A 16589-nucleotide genomic window follows, 5' to 3' on the forward strand; every position below is an offset into this window, starting at 1 on the left:
TCCTCACCCTTTATAGCTATCTCTAAGTAATACGTTTTGTTTCTTTCATAATTGAGTCATTATGGACAATTAATGGCATTTAATGTAACGCTATAATTGGTAATCATAATTGATTCAATACAGATTCCATAGCATTTTCCGTGATTAATGCCTATTAATTACCAGTAATTCGTATTTATACCCCTTTTTCTATTTAGGTTCATTCTTCTGATGCGACTTCTGTATATCAATAGGTTCAAGTACCTATCCTTTCTGACTTCTTTGAATCTCTGTTTGTGTCTGCTGAAGCCCGTGCCTCTTCAACTATTCTTTGTTAACTGTCATTCTTTAACCAGTCCACGTGTCATGACATGTCACTTTATAATTAATTCTATACATGAACTTAATTTTTCCCAATACAGTAACATAATCTAAGGTCCTGTTTGGCCATGAGTTTTGTCAAAACAAATTTAGGATTTATTTTCAAAACTCATGTTTGTCCATAAATTTTGCCCACATTTTGGCAAAATCCCAAATCCCAAAATCACCCCAATTGCTGATTTTGGGCCAAAATCCCAAAACTTGGGAATTATATACATATTTTTCCAAAATAAAGTTGGGAAATATGTTTTGAAAACGTCTATCCAAGCACATTTTCATCTTCAAACCAAACTTTACCCAAATCAAATTTTTCAAAACAAATTTGAAATCTATGGCTAAACGCTAGCTAAGACTGAGATAGACATTCTGATTCGTGAAATTCTTCTGGTGCATGAGTTTGAAATATCCTAGCTTTTAGTAAGGATAAGTAGAAGTCGTAACTTGTGTACGTAGCTAAATTTGTTGATCTGAACAACTAAGGATAACTATTTAGTATTTGTTGTGGTCATGAGAAACTGAAAAGGGAATTAATCCTGAGGACACATTGACATTGCCATGCTAATTGATCTTGAGCATTAGATGCACATTATTTTTAGATAAAGTTAATGATGCTGCTATGAAGCATATCCCGGTCGAAATAATAGGTTAAGTGTGTAAGAGGCTTTCCATGTTCTGCTCGTGAGATGTGTCAAAGGGATTTGACCTCAAGCTCCAAGTGCAAACTATGTATTTTGCCTTTCTTTATACGAAAGACTCGATGAAACTTCACTATTTCCTATGTGGATTTTGGGCTTTTGGCCCTTCCCTGTGCAACGGATGAAGGCGAAGAAGGCCTCCTTCCAAATGGCCCAAGCCATAACTTGAGATACCACTTTGATAGGCTAGAAAGCCCTTTTATTATAATTTTGTGTCAGGACCTACATGCCAAAGGATAGCCTCAGGTAAATAATTTCTACGGAGCATATGGAGCAACCCGTTGTTTATTCGCTAATAATTTCTTTAAATTAGTAATTTGATGAAATTAAACCACATCTTGCACTATGGACACCTCTAGTTCGATAGTATTAGTGCTGGTACGGTACCCTTTTTTCTTTGGTTTGTTATATTCGCATGTCTTGTTCCGTTATTACTTGCCATTGGTAATTCTGTAGTTTGCTAGCAGTAGTTCATTCATATTTTTGTTTGCTGCCTTGGATTTAGAGGTGTCCATAGTGCAAGATGTGGTTTAATTTCATCAAAATGAAATGTCTTCCAAGAAATTCCGAAGCCATTCAGCTTCTTCACTAGCTTTATCTAAGGCTATGAATTCAGCCTTCATTGTAGAGCGGGCAATACAAGTTTGTTTGGACGACTTTCAAAATATCGCTCCTCCACCAATAGTGAATACATATCCACTTGTGGACTTAGAATTAATTGAACCGGTAATCCAATTTGCATCACAGTATCCCTCAATCACTGCAGGATATTTATTGTAGTGCAAAGCAAAGCCCTGGGTATGTTCTAAATATCCCAAACTCGTTTCATTACTATCCAATTAGATTGACCTGGATTGCTCGTGTATCGACTCAATTTACTTATAGGACAAGCTATATATGGTTGTGTACAATTCATGATTGTCACACCTCCTTTTTCACCCGCGCCCCACATAAAGGGCGCAGAGGGAGTTTTTCCAATTAAAGGACAATCGAAATGGGATTTATTTTTTAATTCAGAGTCGCCATTTGGGAGATTTATGGTGTCCCAAGTCACCGGTTGAATCCCGAATCGAGGAAAAGATTGACTCTGTATTACAGTCCGCAAACCAGAAATCCGAGTAAGGAATTCTGTTAACCTGGGAGAAGGTGTTAGGCATTCCCGAGTTTCGTGGTTCTAGCACGGTCGCTCAACTGTCATATTCGGCTTATTTATCTGATTTTAATACATGTTGAACCTATGTGCAAATTTTAACTTTTTACCGCCTTTATTATTTTTTTAATGAGAATTGCAACGTCGTGAAAACACATCTCGAACCACGTCACATCAATGCACCCGTGGTTATTGACATGTTCCGACTCCGTTGAGATTTGGATTTGGGTCACATAAATGTGCACCCGAGTTTAAGAAAGTACTTTATTTAAAGCGCTCCGGAAGTGACTTGCGCGTTATTATCTTTTGGGGAAGGCCGTGAAATTCGCTAGACGACCCATCCCTAAATCTAAGTATTTTAAAATAAATATTTATTGAGGGCCCCACAATTTTGTATTTTTTTATTTCGGCGAGGCTCATCTCATTTTTATTCAAGGATATCCTAAAGCTGACTATGATTTTCTATTTATTTGTCTCTAAGAATAAAGAAAATCCTAATCAATTAGCATTAAAAGTTCGGGCTTCAAGTTCAAGTCCGGATCCAAACAAAAGGAAACAACTTCTAGTTTGAACCTGCTACCTAACTTAAGATCTGCCGCCTGCCTTTGTAAATATTGACAAACCAGCTACCATTTCGATTCAGTTCAACTTTAGCTTTATTATATGAATTGGACTATTGGAATTAACTATGTGGAATACAAAGCCATTTTTTTGAGCTCTTTTTACGATTTGCTGAAAAACGCATCAATGCTTAAAAACTGTCATCAAGCTAACATTAATCACTAATATTTGAGAACTAACATTAGTTACTAACATTATTTACGTTGCTATTTAAAATGATGTTATTTACTCAAGTGAACTCGCAATTTCAGAATTAGACCTATTAAACTAACATGCTGATTTCCATAAACTATTTGAACCTGTTTTGTGACATAAACTATTTGAAACTATTTCACGACTACTGAAAAAAAGATTTAAATACAATATATTTCATAACTAGTAATCACCAACTAAGATTAATTACAATTGATATTCCATGTTTGTAGAAACAAATTCAATCAGCCCATTTTATGCATTCCAAAGCCATTCCAATACATACTATGAAATATCAAGTGAACTACTGCTTATACATCAAATTAAACACAAAGAAACAGGGAAAATTCAGAAATCCATTCCAACAACTCTTTACTTCCTTTCCTTTAAATTTGAGAGCTTTAGAACGTGTACCTGGATAACGGAAATACAAGAAGATGAAGGAGCAGTCAGCAACAGTAATAACACAGCAATGCAATGACAGAACAACCCAGTGACAGATTAAAAAGGAAGGAACCAGCAGAGTCCCAACAACACCCAATGAAAACAGTAGCCAATAACCAATAGCAAACTCAGGATGAACCAATTGAAACTCCAGAAATACCAAACAGCAACACCAATGAAACAACAACAGTACTAGTTCTGATATTCAGCAGTAAAAGAAAAGACTCCCTTTTCAGTTTCTTAGCTCTCCAAACACTAAACCTTTTAGGATTAAAAAAACCAGCCTGTCTTTTTACTCTCAAATTACTGAACTTTTAAATGTTAAAAATCCAGCCTAAACACTCTGAAAAAAACTGAAAGAGAACTCCTCTTTTTCCTTCCAAAAACCCAGCCTCCTATACTGTGTAAAAAAAACCCTCCTCTTCTGTCTAAAAATGACTCTATATATAACCCAAAAACAGGTATGGGCAACATATTTTAATCAATCTTTTTTAAGTTTTTCATACTATTATATTTTGTTCCCCACACTTGCATGCCTTGTTCCCCACTAGCATATGTCTTGTTCCCCACTAGCAAATATCTTGTCCCCCACTATGTATTAAATAATGCCTTATTTTAATATTATTAGTGAACACTCAAATTAATCATTTTTAAAACTTTAAATCCCAAAATACCCCTGAAAATATTGAAATTACCATTCTACCCCATCAGCTATATCCAGTCCTCCTAATCAATTAACCAAACTATAGCAGCTATAACCAATCTTAAGTGAGAAATCCTAACAATTGACTAATTAAACACATGAAACTAAACTAACTCCCAATCAATGACATTAAGATTCATCAAACTCAAATCACAATTTAAGCTTGAAACTCAATTCATACCAAATATCATCAAAATAAAGATTCAGTGATTAAACAAACACACTTCTAGATTAAACCTAAACAAGAACAAATGAATACTGTCAATATACTGAATGAAAACAAACTGACTTCATATGCAAGAAATGATGAACAACGACAAGAAAAGAAATAACATAACATAACTAAGAAAAGATAGAAAACTAGAACGAGGCAAGATAATTAAAACAAGCAAGAAGAACGACAGATTCATGAACTTGTACTGCTGCTCACTACGTTCGATCATGGAAACACGCAGCTCATTGATATCAGTTTAACCAAAAGACAAGATGAAAAAGAAAAAGGAAATGGACATTCTTTGTGGCCAAAAATGGATTTCCCAGTTCTTTAGGAAATAAGATTTCCCAATTCTTTCAACTACAAAAGCGTCCAGGATGATGCACAAGCAAGCAGAAAACACTTTTGTGATTCTATGTAAAGGGAAACAGCTTGACCACCTCCACGAAGCTAGCAAAAGAAATTGTATAATCACCTAAACATGGTAATACTTCAGCAGAGAAACTGCATGCATGATCACCTGAAGCATAATGATTGTAACTCCCGCCACCACCTGTAGTTCTGATAAGATCTCTGGGGAACAGATTGTTGCCGATTGAAATCTGCATCCTTCAAATTATCAACACCTTCTGTCTGAGGTGCGACTTCTTCTGGTTCAGCAAATTGTTCCGACATGTTGTCACCCTGCTTCCCCTGCTGCAGTTCCACATTGCTAGCATGAATTTCGTTACTTTCAACTGCTTCAGAACTTGCAGCATCTTCCTCCTTCTGCTCATACTGCACATTTGGTGTTTCCACTTGCAGCGGTACGTCGACAGGCACAACCTCCACATGCTCTTCTACTGGCACTGGATAAGACCCATATTTACCAGCAACTGCATCCACTTTAACAGGGTATACAGTAAAATATAGTGAACCAATGATCTTGTCCAGCTTTGATCTCAGCCCCGCATAAGTAGCATCAGAATTGGGTTCGATGGGCTGATCAAACTTCGAAAGCCATAGCTTAGCATGTTCAATACATTTCTGAAGGGCGTGCTTGTGTGACAAGGGAGAGTTAACAGGGTGAGAAACAAGCAAACCGCTAAGCATCGAAATAAAATCCAAATATTTTTTTGCCTAACAGATCCATCACGTCGTCAGTAGATTCATCCTTCGGTATACAGTCGTAGCTCAAACAACACGCCCTCTCCATAGTCCTCGTCAGCATCGTCGCTGTTAAATCACACTGCTGCAATGACTTCACGTCAAACATGCTACCAAAGTACAACAGATTAAGTAAATCCTCAACACATTCTCCTTTGATATTAGAATCATCAATAGGTGTATCGACAACGGACTCTGACGGTGGAACTTGGCGTTGTTGTTCAACGGCGAGGTTGATTTCTTCAGCGACGGCTGCTGTGAATGGCTGACGAAGCTTCTCGAGCTCATCAATGCCGGCGAGGACAGCGGATTTGGAGCGGAAAGTTTCCTCTTGTTCTTTGTTGAGGGTTTTGCCTTTGGATAGAGATTCTTACATTTGGACAATACGGTTGTATTTCTTGCGAAGAGCATGGAGGCGCTTGTTGATCACGCTGAGTACTGGCCCATCGGCGAGTTATGATGCTGGTGTAGATGTCATCGGTGGTGGTTCACCGAGGAATGAGGAAGAAATGAGAAGTGCGCCGCCGTGGACGGCGACAAGTGTTTTTGGAGGGTCTGTGGAGTGGAGAGGCAGAGGAGTTGATAGTAAAGCTGGCGTGAAGGGAGGTGGTCGTTTGGACGAAGATGAAGAAGGAGAGGAGGCGGGTGGTTTAGGGTTTTTTGTTAGGGGTTTGGAAATGAAAAAATGAAGTGAAGAAAGGGGGGTGGTTATTTGGGCTATGGGGCAGACCGGGTCGGGGATGGGGTATGGGCTGGGTATCCGAGTTTCAATTTCAAAGGGGAAGAAAAATTGTTTGGGATGATGGACTTTAAATTGATTTGGCCCAAATATGACTTAACACTCTTTTATTTTGCCTTTCTTTTCTTAAACTAATAAAACTAAAAATTCCAAAAATCCTAAATTAACTTATAGGACTAGATTAATTTATAAAAGTACTAACTAACTTTTAATAACAATTAATACACACAATCAAATAAAATCACATAACTTGGACATGAAATGCTAAAAATGCAAAAAATACATTATTTTGTGATTTCCTTTCTCTTAAAAACAAAACATGGTTCAATTAATTCCTAAGTGCACAATTAAATCTTAAATGTGCATGCACCATATAATTTTGTATTTTAAATTAATTAAAACAAGCTAAACATTCACAGACAAAAATAATTATCCAAAATATCACACAAAGTTCTCAAAATTGTACCCAAAGGCAATTTGTTTCATTTTTCGATTTCTTTGGGAGTAGTTTTCGTGAAGCAAAAATCACGTGCTCACAGCTGCCCCTCTTTGTTCAAAAATACAAAGAGTTTTCGTGCAAAGATAAAGTGAGCGGATACGAGCGATTTTTGCCTGTTGGAATACTCCGTGTGAAGCTTCTTCTTTTTTTTGAAAAGATTTAACCGAACCTTTGCTTCACAAGTTTCCTACATATTCCTGGCTAAAAGGGAATAAGGTTAATGTAGTTCGGGAAGTTTTGGTAGCTGGGACTACCATGGGACTGCAATGTTACTATTGTTGCATGTTGTTATTACTGCTTTCCAATCTCCTTATTACACCATTGCTAGAAAGAAAACAAAAGCTAGACTAGACTAATGATTACAGAATCTTATCTATCTTCGACTTGCTCTTGTAGTCTTCTTTCAGATTTCTGAAATGGGATTCATGCTGGGGGTATTTTTTGTTGTAACCCTCCGTATTACTGACTTCTGGCTTGATCTTGAAATGTATTCCTCTGTTCTGCAGGCGGGCTCCTGACTTCAACTTGAATGTATACTCCTTTGTTCTACAGGCGGACTCCTGACTTCTTCAACTTAAAATATAACAACCTCCGTTCTACAGGCGGGCTCCTGACTTCGACTTGAAATTGTAACAACCTCCGTTCTAACAGGCGGGCTCCTGACTTCAACCACAACTATAACAATAAACACCTCCATTCTACAGGCGGGCTCCTGACTCCTTCAACTTAAAATGTGACAACCCCCGTTCTACAGGCGGGCTCCTGACTCCTTTAACTTTAAAATATAACAACCTTCATTCTACAGGCGGGCTCCTGACTTCTTCGACTTAAAATTAACAACCTCCATTCTACAGGCGGGCTCCTGACCTCAACTACGACTCAAAATGTAATACCTCCATTCTCTGGGCGGGCTCCTAACCTCAACTACTTCTTAAAAATATAGCACCTCCATTCTCCATGCGGGTTCCTGACTTCGATAAACAATTTAAAAAGATAATACCTCCATTCTCCAGGCGGGCTCCTGAATTCAACTACGACTTAAAAGATAATACCTCCATTCTCCAAGCGGGCTCCTGACTTCAACTACTTCTTAAAAATATAGCACCTCCATTCTATAGGCGGGTTACTGACTTCGATAAACAATTTAAAAAGATAATATCTCCATTCTCCAGGCGGGCTCCTGACTTCAACTAAGACTTAAAAGATAATACCTCCATTCTCCAGGCGGGCTCCTGACTTCAACTACTTCTTAAAAATATAGCACCTCCATTCTACAGGCGGTTTCCTGACTTCAACAACTTCTTAAAAATATAACTCCTCTATTTTTCAGGCGGGCTCCTGATTTCAACAATTTCTTAAAGATATAACACCTCTATTTTTCAGGCGGGACCCTGACTTCAACTATAATTTGAGATATAACACCTCCATTCTTCAGGCGGGACCCTGACTTCAACTATAATTTGAGATATAACACCTCCATTCTTCAGGCGGGATCCTAACATCGACTGCAACTTAAAGATATAACACCTTTATTCTCCAGGCGGGCTCCTGACTTCACTACTTCCCAAAACATAATACCTCCATTCTACAGGCGGGCTCCTGACTTCGACTTGAAATTGTAACAACCTCCGTTCTACAGGTGGGCTCCTGACTTCAACTACAACTCAGAATGTAATACCTCCATTCTCCAGGCGGGCTCCTGACTTCAACAACAACTTGAAATTTAACAACCTCCATTCTACAGACGGGCTCCTGACTTCTTCAACTTCAAATATAACAACCTCCGTTCTACAAGCGGGCTCCTGACTTCAACAACTTCTTAAAAATATAATACCTCTATTTTTCAGGCGGGCTCCTGATTTCAACAAATTCTTAAAAATATAATACCTCTGTTCTTCAAGTGGGCTCCTAACTCTACCACTTCTTAAAAATGTGTTTTATTATTGTTGCTCCTTCCTGCCTTCTGAACCATTTTCCTTGTAACTTGAAATTATCTTTTTAGAACTGCTTCCCTCTAAACTGGTGTTTCATTCCTCTAAAAACTTCTGGGGATAAACACCGGTGTTTTATTCAAATATATGTTATTTTCCTTCTTCAAAGACTACTTCCTTTAAAGCTGACGCTTTCCTTCCACTGGAACTACTTCCCTCAAACTGGTGTTTTCACTTCCCTGAAACCTGCCGGGGATAACACTGCTGGGGAATTATCTTCCTTCTTTAAGACTATTTACTTTCCTCCTTTTAACAATGGTAGGGATGATACTGATTCAAAGACCACTACCCTTAAAACTTGGGTTATCTTGCTTCTTCCAAGATTGCTTTCTTTAAAACTTGTATTGCCTTCTCCTGTAAACTACTGGGGATTCCACTTCCTTCAAAACTTGTGTTATCTTCCATCTTCCCCAAGTGGGTATCTGATTTCAAGAAAATTTTCGCAATGAGAGAAAATTTTCTGCCCCAGTTTGATAATCTTCTTTGTGGCTATGTCTTCCCGCTGTCAATAACATTTCCTTTCCCTGCTTCAAATCATAGAAAAATTTGTTAGTTTAAAACGTGTGAGTGGTCGTGCCACTCCTGCTGGGGATGGTTTTTCCCTTTTTCCTTTCCCTGCTTTGCATTTTATTACAAAACTTGTTGGGTATGATATTATTTGCTGGGGATGATATTCCTGCCGGGGATGGTTTTTCTTTTCTCTTCCTTCCCCGCTCTGTGTTGTCCGACCATCGCGGAACTTGGTCGATAATCTGCCGGAGTTGTTCCTGCATCTCGCAAATCTACTGGGGATCCTCTTGGAGTTTGATCCATAACTTTTCCACTGTTGTTTTTTTTCCTATTTTTCTCCAACTTCCCATGGAATCCTAGACCAATCCATCATTTGGTCTTACAACGAACGTCTTTCTCGTTCCATTGCATTATCTTTGGCCCTTCCTATCCACATTGTGCTTTTGCACCATCTTGGCAACTGGTAATAAGCTCTGAAAATCCTTTTAAAAAACAAACTGCTGGGGAGATAAAGTCTTTAGACCAAAAATGAAAAAATGATGATTTCAAAAAATAGAAAAGGAAGAAGTCTTTCTGAACAAATGCTGGGGAAAAGAAAGAAAGAAAAACTTATTTGAATGATATAACCGATCCCAACGATCATGTCGTGCATTCCGGATTAATCAACCCAGTCTATTTGTATCAATCAATCTTTTGGACAACCTCGTCTTGCTGGGGATAAACAGGCACTCAACTCTTTGCCAAATGCGGATCCTTTCCGCCAATCTTGTCTTGTCGCCTCATAGTGCCCTTCGAGGGGTTTTCACTAATAAGACTCTCTCGTTTCTCTCAACTCCCGTCGCCTTATGGTGCCTGTGAATGTTTTCACCGATAAGACTCTCTCGTTTTATTTCTCTCAACTTACGTCGCCTTATGGTGCCTGTGGAGGTTTTCACCGATAAGACTCTCTCATTTTATTTTATTTTTTCCAGCTGGGGATCAGAGTGTTACCGATATGACTCTCTCTGTTGGGGATTCTTTCGGCTACCAATTCATTTCCAACTTATGATCCTCTTCTCTACTAGGGATTATAGTGTTATTCCCAACTTCCGTTTGCATGACTTGGCACTTTTCGGATACTGATCGGGAGGTATTTTTTGGACATCAATATGGGTTTTTGTGTATGTCTAAAAGAAAAAGGGTAAAAGATTCAAAATAATCTTGATGGGTAAAACATTACAACTCTTGGAATCAACTTTCTTTCCCAAAATTATAAATACAACTTCTGCCCCACTTTTTCTTGCTTGGGGATTTTTTTTGTTACACTATGACCGAGCCGTGAGTAGCCTACGTATCCTCTTTGAGGAATCAGGTCAAACGTAGTTCCCAATTCCTTTGTTTTTCTTGTGACTTTTCTTTTTGTCTTTATTATCATTATTTTTCTCTACTCTTTTCTTTTCATTTTCATTACTGATTCCAAAAGAGGGGTATGAAAGAATAAATAAGGCTCAAAGGGGGAAGCAAAGGTTAAGGTATTTGGATAGAAGAAAGAATTGCCTCCGTAATTTCATTCTCCGATAAATGCCAAGTACAAACAAACAACAATTACAATCAAAAGAAATCATACATAATATCTCTTAACTGTATCCGAATTGATAGTCATGTCGACGCATTTCCCTTCGATATCTGTTAAACATAAAGCGCCATTGGATAATACTCTGGTCACAATAAACGACCCTTGCCAATTCGGGGCGAACTTTCCCTTTGCTTCGGCTTGATGTGGCAGGATTCGTTTCAACACCTTCTGCCCCACTTCAAATTTCCTGGGGCGCACCTTCTTGTTGTAGGCTCTTGCCATTCTCCTTTGATACAATTGGCCATGGCATACTACTGCCAATCTCTTTTCATCAATCAAGTTCAACTGCTCCAATCGGGCTTTGACCCATTCATCGTCATCAATCCCAGCCTCAACGATAATCCGAAGGGATGGAATTTCAACTTCTGCCGGTATTACTGCTTCAGTTCCGTATACCAACAAATAAGGAGTTGCCCCTACTGAAGTACGGACTGTTAGTGCGATAACCTAACAATGAAAATGGTAATTTTTCATGCCATTGCCTCGAACCTTCTACCATCTTCCGAAGTATCTTCTTTATGTTTTTGTTGGCTGCCTCAACTGCTCCATTCTCCTTGGGACGATATGGGGTGGAATTGCGGTATGTAATCTTAAACTGTTGACATACTTCTTTCATCAAACTGCTGTTAAGATTAGCACCATTGTCTGTGATGATCACTTTTGGGATCCCAAATCTACAGATGATATGAGAATGAACAAAATCTACCACTGCCTTCTTGGTTACCGACTTGAAAGTTTTAGCTTCAACCCACTTAGTGAAATAATCGATGGTCACCAGAATGAACCTATGATCGTTGGTAGCTGCCAGCTCAATAGGTCCAATGACATCCATGCCCCAGGCGACAAATAGCCATGGTGCTGACATTGTATGCAATTCTGTCGGTGAAGAATGAATCAGATCTCCGTGTATCTGACACTGATGGCATTTCTACACAAAACTGATATAATCATGCTCCATAGTGAGCCAATAGTACCCTGCTCAAAGAATCTTCTTTGCCAATACATATCCGCTCATATGTGGCCCACAAACTCCAGCATATACCTCTATCATAACTGTTGCGGATTGACTAACATCTATACATCTCAGCAATCCCAAATCTAGTGTTCTTTTGTACAACACTCCCTCACTGAGGAAAAATCCATTTGCTAGTCGCCGAATGGCTCTCTTTTGATATCCGGTGGCCTGCTCCGGGTATATCCCCATCCTGAGGTACTCCTTGACATCATAAAACCATGGTTCGCCATCCAGTTCTTCCTCTATCATGTTACAATAAGCATGCTGATCACAAACCTGGATATGCAATGGGTCAACATGAATTTTATCTGGATGGTGCAACATTGATGCTAAGGTGGTCAAAGCATCGGCAATCTCATTATGAACTCTCGGGATGTGTCTGAACTCTACTGATCGAAATCGCTTGCTCAGGTCGTGCAAACATTGTCGATATGGTATGAGCTTCAAATCCCTTGTTTCCCATTCACCCTGAATCTAATGCACCAGGAGGTCCGAGTCTCCCAAGACCAAGACGTCCTGGACATCCATGTCTGCAGCTAACCGTAAGCCCAAAATGCATTCTTCATATTCAGCCATGTTATTGGTACAATAGAAACGTAGTTGTGCCGTAACAGGATAATGATGTCCTGTTTCAGAAATAAGTACCACTCCTATTCCAACTCCCTTCGCATTTGCGGCTCCATCGAAGAAGAGCTTCCAACCTGGTTCCTCAGATAATTCTAATTCATCTACATGCATCACTTCTTCATCAGGAAAATACGTCCTCAAGGGCTCGTATTCTTCATCAATAGGATTCTCGGCCAATTGATCAGCCAATGCTTGGGCCTTCATGGCTGTCCTCGTCACATAGACGATGTCGAATTCTGTAAGTAATATCTGCCATTTCGCCAATCTCCCTGTAGGCATAGGTTTCTGAAAAATATACTTCAGTGGATCCAAGCGTGAAATGAGATAAGTAGTATATGATGACAGATAATGCTTCAATTTCTGGGCCACCCAAGTTAGGGCGCAACATGTCTTCTCGAGTTGAGTGTACTTAACCTCATAGCCTGTAAATTTCTTGCTGAGATAATAGATGGCTTGCTCCTTCCTTCCCGTAATGTCGTGCTGCCCCAGTACGCAGCCAAATGAATTCTCCAGGACCATTAGATAAAGAATTAACAGTCTTTCCCGCTTAGGTGGAACCAACATAGGTGGATTTGATAAATATCCTTTGATTTGGTCAAATGTTTCCTGACATTCTGTCGTCCATTCTACCGCAACATCTTTCTTCAGTAGCCGAAAAATGGGTTCACAAGTTGCTGTGAGTTGAGCAATAAACCTGTTGATATAATTCAACCTTCCTAACAGACTCATTACTTCTGTCTTGTTCTTCGGCGGTGGAAAATCTTGGATGGATTTGATCTTTGACGGGTCCAACTCAATACCTCGCCGACTGACGATGAATCCCAACAACTTTTCAGATGGAACACCAAATGCACATTTGGTCGGGTTGAGCTTAATATCATACATTCGAAGTCTCTGGAAAAACTTCCTTAGGTCTGCTACATGGTCTCCCTGATGTTTGGATTTTATGATCACATCGTCCATGTGTACCTCAATCGCTTTGTGTATCATGTCATAAAACACAGTAGTCATTGCTCTCATGTACGTTGCCCCAGCATTCTTCAAACCAAATGGCATTACCCTGTAGCAATAAGTCCCCCACTGCGTAATGAAGGCCGTCTTTTCTACATCTTCTTCATCCATCAAAATCTGATGATACCCAGCATAGCAATCCACAAAAGACCCGATCTCACGTCCAACATAATTATCGATCAAGATATGGATGTTGGGTAATGGAAAGTTGTCCTTGGGGCTTGCCTTGTTCAAATTGCGGTAATCGACACACACTCTGATCTTCCCATCTTTTTTCGGCACTGGCACCACATTAGCCAACCAATCAGGATATCGAGTGACCCGAATAACCTTTGCTTGCAACTATTTGGTTACTTCCTCTTTAATCTTCACACTCATGTCTGTTTTGAACTTCCTCAATTTCTGCTTGACGGGAGGGCATGCCGGGTTAATGGGCAATTTGTGAACCACTAAATCCATGCTTAACCCCGGCATGTCATTATACGACCATGCAAAAACATCTTTGAACTCAATAAGTGCTTTGATTAGTTCTTCCCTGATATTCGGTGCAATGTGGATGCTTATTTTAGTTTCCCTGATATCAACTGCATCCCCTAAGTTGATGGCTTTTGTGTCATTTAAGTTGGGCTTGTATTTCTCTTCAAACTGGCTTACCTCTCTGTTTATCTCTTCGAAAGCTTCATCCTCATCGTATTCTGATTCATTATCATAATCGACCTCTTGTACAATTAGTTCGGAATCAGATTGATTTCTTAGACTGGGTTGAAGATCCATTGTGCATGCCATGTCATTAGAACCAATATAAAGAGAACTGTTCAGAAAGAGAAAAGAAGAAAACAAAGTTAAAACAAAATAAGAAGAACAAAAGCTTTCACTTTATTAAAATACGGGATAACAGAGTTTCACACTTTGCCGAATACAAAACAAAACTGGATTACAACCCTGGAATAATCCAAAAGGACAAGAAAGAAAAATCAGAGCCCACTACCAAGACTCCCTACGGGTAGGAAGGGAAGTAGTCGTCCAATTGTTGATATTTGCCCTAGGCCCCACAAACTGTACATCTAACCTATTGGACCCTTCTCCAGCTTCTATCATGTTGACATCGACTAACAGCCTTTCAAAGCCCTCATTCAAATCTCCATCTGGCCCAATCAGTGGTCCGAGAACTTTCGGGACCGACAACTTTCTGATACCTGCTCTGACAAATGATCTGGATAGGCACGGGATTGGCTTGGGAAGGACCCAGACTCTTTTCTTCAACTTGCGGGCCCGTCTCACATCTGCCGCTTTAGTCTTGAACCCCAACCCAAAGGTATCCAGATTTTTGGGCAAAGAAACCGGCTGAACAATACCCTGAAGATCAACCCCTAAACCTTTGTCTGGCACAAACCCATTCTTCAACATCTCCGAGGCTACCATGACAGTCGCAGCTGCGATCCTAGGAAGTGGAAGGTCCTCGCCTTCAGAAATTTTATCCACTAAAACCGTATCGAAAACCTGGTAAACCTACGACTCCTTATCATCATCAGTCTCTATGAAGGGCATAACGGAATCACTTACGGCGCTTGCATTGTCTTCCCTATGTACTATGACCTCTTGCCTATCCCACTCGAATTTGACCATCTGATGTAATGTAGAAGGCAATGCTTTGGCGGTGTGGATCCATGGTCTCCCCAATAGAAGATTATGTGACACTGCCACGTCTAACACTTGAAACTCCATGGTGAACTCGACTGGACTAATTGTTAATTCCAGTATGATGTCACCCACTGTGTCTGTACCACCACCATCAAACCCTCGAACATAGATGCTGTTCTTATAAATCCTATCACCATCGACCTTCAGTTTGTTCAATGTGGCCAAAGGACAGATATTGGCACTGGACCCATTATCAATCAGTACACGAGTGACTACCGAGTCTTCACACTTCACGATCAAATAAAGGGATCTATTATGTTCTGTACCCCCTACGGGCAACTCGTCGTATGAAAAAGTGACCCTGTTGACCTCGAAAATCTTGTTTGCTATTTTCTCCAAATGATTCATAGAGATCTTATCCGGAACATGGGCTTCGTTCAGAATTTTCATCAATACCTGGCGATGCTCATATGAATGGCTTAACAACAATAACAATGAGATCTGTGCCGGGGTCTTCCTCAACGACTCCACAATGGAGTAATCTTGCGCCTTCATTTTCTTTAAAAATTCTTCCGCCTCTTCCTCGGTAACTGGATTCTTTGTCGCTACTGGATTGGCCCTTCTTAACTCTGCGGGGGCAAAACACCTTCCCGAACGAGTTAACCCCTGTGCCTCACATATTTCTTCCACAACCTCCTTCCCCTTATGCATTACCATTACTTGACTGTAGCTCCACGGCACAGCTTTCTCGTTGATTATCGGCAACTGCATTACTGGCCTGATAATAACTGGTCCTGTGCATGCCCCCTTCACGGCTACTGGCTTGCTTGATATCCCTCGCACCGTTACTTTGACCGGCTCTGTATTCTTGGTAACATCAGGCGAACTCTTCCTCACCACCACCACTGGCTTGCCTTCTTCCTTTTCCGACTGTACTACCGCCTCTCCACTGACCGATTTTTCTTTCAGACTGGCTCGGATCATCATTACCGTTTGTGAGGACTTCTTGAGCTTCCCTCATTCGTGCACTAGTTCGATCATGTGGGCTTCATGGTGTGCCGGCAACAGGTTTTGATTGATGTTAGGTGCCTCTGGATTTGTGTCAATAAGATCTTGTACGGCAGTCTTCAACTTCCAACACTTCTCAGTATCATGCCCGGGAGACCCCGAACAATATTCACAGCTTACCGAGTGGTCCAAATTTTTGGGAAGGGGATTTCGCAATTTGGGCTCCACAGGACTCAATAGGCCTAACTGCCTCAATTTGTGGAACATAGTAGTATAGGTTTCTCCCAGCGGAGTGAATGTTCTCTGTCTCTGCACCCTTTCATTCCTGAAAGTTTGATTCCCACGGAAATCTGGTCCCGAAGAATTCCTGTAGGCCCTTGGTGGTGGATATGTTTTTTGTGGAGGTGG

The 16589-nt window shown here is 40.1% G+C and overlaps 1 pseudogene; it reads right to left on the reverse strand.

The window, feature by feature from the left end:
• Window positions 1–4895: 4895 nt before the first annotated feature.
• On the reverse strand, window positions 4896–6097 carry LOC104241390 (uncharacterized; annotated as a pseudogene).
• Window positions 6098–16589: the final 10492 nt, after the last annotated feature.

This window comes from Nicotiana sylvestris, chromosome 6 (genome assembly GCF_000393655.2).
Source record: "Nicotiana sylvestris chromosome 6, ASM39365v2, whole genome shotgun sequence".
NCBI lineage: Eukaryota > Viridiplantae > Streptophyta > Magnoliopsida > Solanales > Solanaceae > Nicotiana > Nicotiana sylvestris.